Genomic DNA, 4,533 nt, shown 5'->3' on the forward strand with positions numbered 1-4,533 from the left:
TTGAACTAGGTATCGAGATACCGACAATCGAATCTCGGGCAAGTAACATACCGATGACAAAGGGAACAACGTATGTTGTTATGCGGTCTGACCGATAAAGCTCTTCGTAGAATATGTGGGAACCAATATGAGCATCCAGGTTCCGCTATTGGTTATTGACCGGAGAGGTGTCTCGGTCATGTCTACATAGTTCTCAAACCCGTAGGGTCCGCACGCTTAAAGTTACGATGACAGTTATATTATGAGTTTATATGTTTTGATCTACCGAAGGTTGTTCGGAGTCCCGGATGTGATCACGGACATGACGAGGAGTCTCGAAATGGTCGAGACATAAAGATTGATATATTGGAAGCCTATGTTTGGACATCGGAAGTGTTCCGGGTGAAATCGGGATTTTTCCGGAGTACCGGGAGGTTACCGGAACCCCCCGGTAACTTAATGGGCCTTAGTGGGCCTAGGTGGAAGAGAGGAGAGGAGGCCAGGGTAGGGCCGCGCCCCCCTTCCCCCCCCCAATCCGAATAGGACAAGGAGAGGGGGGCGGCGCCCGCCCCTTCCTTCCTCCCCTCCACCTCTTCCCCCCTTCCTCTCCTAGTCCAACATGGAAAGGGGGGAGTCCTACTCCCTGTAGGAGTAGGACTCCTCCTTGCGCGCCACACCTCCTTGGCCGGCGGCCTCCCCCTTGCACCTTTATATACGGGGGCAGGGGGCACCTCTATACACAGAATTGATCAACGATCTTTTAGCCGTGTGCGGTGCCCCCCTCCACCATATTACACCTCGATAATATCGTAGCGGAGCTTAGGCGAAGCCCTGCGTCGGTAGAACATCATCATCGTCACCACGCCGTCGTGCTAACGAAACTCTCCCTCAACACTCGGCTGGACCGGAGTTCGAGGGATGTCATCGAGTTGAACGTGTGCTGAACTCGGAGGTGTCGTGCGTTCGGTACTTGATCGGTCGGATCGTGAAGACGTATGACTACATCAACCGCGTTGTGTTAACGCTTCCGCTTTCGGTCTACGAGGGTACGTGGACAACACTCTCCCCTCTCGTTGCTATGCATCACCATGATCTTGCGTGTGCGTAGGAATTTTTTTGAAATTACTACGTTCCCCAACAGTGGCATCCGAGCCTGGTTTTATGTGTTGATGCTTTGCACGAGTAGAACACAAGTGAGTTGTGGGCGATATAAGTCATACTGCTTACCAGCATGTCATACTTTGGTTCAGCGGTATTGTGAGATGAAGCGGCCCGGACCGACATTACGCTTACGCTTACGCGAGACTGGCTTCACCGTTGCGAGCACTCGTTGCTTAAAGGTGACTGGCGGGTGTCTGTCTCTCTCACTTTAGTTGAACCAAGAGTGGCTACGCCCGGTCCTTGAGAAGGTTAAAATAGCACCAACTTGACAAACTATCGTTGTGGTTTTGATGCGTAGGTAAGAACGGTTCTTGCTAAGCCCGTAGCAGCCACGTAAAACTTGCAACAACAAAGTAGAGGACGTCTAACTTGTTTTTGCAGAGCATGTTGTGATGTGATATGGTCAAGACATGATGCTATATTTTATTGTATGAGATGATCATGTTTTGTAACCGAGTTATCGGCAACTGGCGGGAGCCATATGGCTATCGCTTTATTGTGTGCAATGCAATCGCCATGTAATTGTTTTACTTTATCACTAAGCGGTAGCGATAGTCGTAAAAGCAATAAGTTGGCGAGACGACAACGATACTACGATGGAGATCAAGGTGTCGCGCCGGTGACGATGGTGATCATGACGGTGCTTCGGAGATGGAGATCACAAGCACAAGATGATGATAGCCATATCATATCACTTATATTGATTGCATGTGATGTTAATCTTTTATACATCTTATCTTGCTTTGATTGACGGTAGCATTATAAGATGATCTCTCACTAAAATTTCAAGATAAAAGTGTTCTCCCTGAGTATGCACCGTTGCGAAAGTTCTTCGTGCTGATACACCACGTGATGATCGGGTGTGATAGGCTCTACGTTCAAATACAACGGGTGCAAAACAGTTGCACACGCGGAATACTCAGGTTAAACTTGACGAGCCTAGCATATGCAGATATGGCCTCGGAACACGGAGACCGAAAGGTCGAGCGTCAATCATATAGTAGATATGATCAACATAGTGATGTTCACCATTGAAACTACTCCATCTCACGTGATGATCGGGCATGGTTTAGTTGATTTGGATCACGTAATCACTTAGATGATTAGAGGGATGTCTATCTAAGTGGGAGTTCTTAAGTAATATGATTAATTGAACTTGAATTTATCATGAACATAGTACCTGATAGTATCTTGCTTGTCTACGTTAATTGTAGATAAATGGCCCGTGCTGTTGTTCCGTTGAATTTTAATGCATTCCTTGAGAAAGCAAAGTTGAAAGATGATGGTAGCAATTACACGGACTGGGTCCGTAACTTGAGGATTATCCTCATTGCTGCACAGAAGAATTACGTCCTGGAAGCACCGCTAGGTGCCAGGCCTCCTGCAAGAGCAACACCAGAAGTTATGAACGTCTGGCAGAGCAAAGCTGATGACTACTCGATAGTTCAGCGTGCCATGCTTTACGGCTTAGAACCGGGTCTTCAACGACATTTTGAACGTCATGGAGCATATGAGATGTTCCAGGAGTTGAAGTTAATATTTCAAGCAAATGCCCGGATTGAGAGATATGAAGTCTCCAATAAGTTCTACAGCCGCAAGATGGAAGAGAATAGTTCTGTCAGTGAGCATATACTCAAAATGTCTGGGTATAATAATCACTTGATTCAACTGGGAGTTAATCTTCCGGATGATAGCGTCATTGACAGAATTCTTCAATCACTACCACCAAGCTACAAGAGCTTCGTGATGAACTATAACATGCAAGGGATGAATAAGACAATTCCCGAGCTCTTCGCAATGCTAAAGGCAGCGGAGGTAGAAATCAAAAAGGAGCATCAAATGTTGATGGTCAGTAAGACCACTAGTTTCAAGAAAAAGGGCAAAGGGAAGAAGAAGGGGAACTTCAAGAAGAACAGCAAGCAAGTTGCTGTTCAGGAGAAGAAACCCAAGTCTAGACCTAAGCCTGAAACTGAGTGCTTCTACTGCAAGCAGACTGGTCACTGGAAGCGGAACTGCCCCAAGTATTTGGCGGATAAGAAGGATGGCAAGGTTAACAAAGGTATATGTGATATACATGTTATTGATGTGTACCTTACTAATGCTCGGAGTAGCACCTGGGTATTTGATACCGGTTCTGTTGCTAATATTTGCAACTCGAAACAGGGGCTACGGATTAAGAGAAGATTGGCTAAGGACGAGGTGACGATGTGCGTGGGAAATGGTTCCAAAGTCGATGTGATCGCGGTCGGCACGCTACCTCTACATCTACCTTCGGGATTAGTATTAGACCTAAATAATTGTTATTTGGTTCCAGCGTTGAGCATGAACATTATATCTGGATCTTGTTTGATGCGAGACGGTTATTCATTTAAATCAGAGAATAATGGTTGTTCTATTTATATGAGTAATATATTTTATGGTCATGCACCCTTGAAGAGTGGTCCATTCTTAATGAATCTCGATAGTAGTGACACACATATTCATAATGTCGAAGCCAAAAGATGCAGAGTTGATAATGATAGTGCAAATTATTTGTGGCACTGCCGTTTAGGTCATATCGGTGTAAAGCGCATGAAGAAACTCCATACTGATGGACTTTTGGAATCACTTGATTATGAATCACTTGGTTCTTGCGAACCGTGCCTCATGGGCAAGATGACTAAAACACCGTTCTCCGGAACTATGGAGATAGCAACAGATTTATTGGAAATCATACATACAGATGTATGTGGTCCGATGAATATTGAGGCTCGTGGCGGATATCGTTATTTTCTCACCTTCACAAATGATTTGAGCAGATATGGGTATATCTACTTAATAAAACATAAGTCTGAAACATTTGAAAAGTTCAAAGAATTTCGGAGTGAAGTTGAAAATCATCGTAACAAGAAAATAAAGTTTCTACGATCAGATCGTGGAGGAGAATATTTGAGTTACGAGTTTGGCCTACATTTGAAACAATGCGGAATAGTTTCGCAACTCACGCCACCCGGAACACCACAGTGTAATGGTGTGTTCGAACGTCGTAATCGTACTTTACTAGATATGGTGCGATCTATGATGTCTCTTACTGATTTACCGCTATCGTTTTGGGGTTATGCTTTAGAGACGGCTGCATTCACTCTAAATAGGGCACCATCGAAATCCGTTGAAACGACACCTTATGAACTATGGTTTGGCAAGAAACCAAAGTTGTCGTATCTTAAAGTTTGGGGTTGCAATGCTTATGTGAAGAAACTTCAACCTAATAAGCTCGAACCTAAATCGGAGAAATGTGTCTTCATAGGATACCCAAAGGAGACTGTTGGGTACACCTTCTATCACAGATCCGAAGGCAAGACATTCGTTGCTAAGAATGGATCCTTTCTAGAGAAGGAGTTTCTCTCGAAAGAA

This window comes from Aegilops tauschii, chromosome 4, assembly GCF_002575655.3.
Source record: "Aegilops tauschii subsp. strangulata cultivar AL8/78 chromosome 4, Aet v6.0, whole genome shotgun sequence".
NCBI lineage: Eukaryota > Viridiplantae > Streptophyta > Magnoliopsida > Poales > Poaceae > Aegilops > Aegilops tauschii.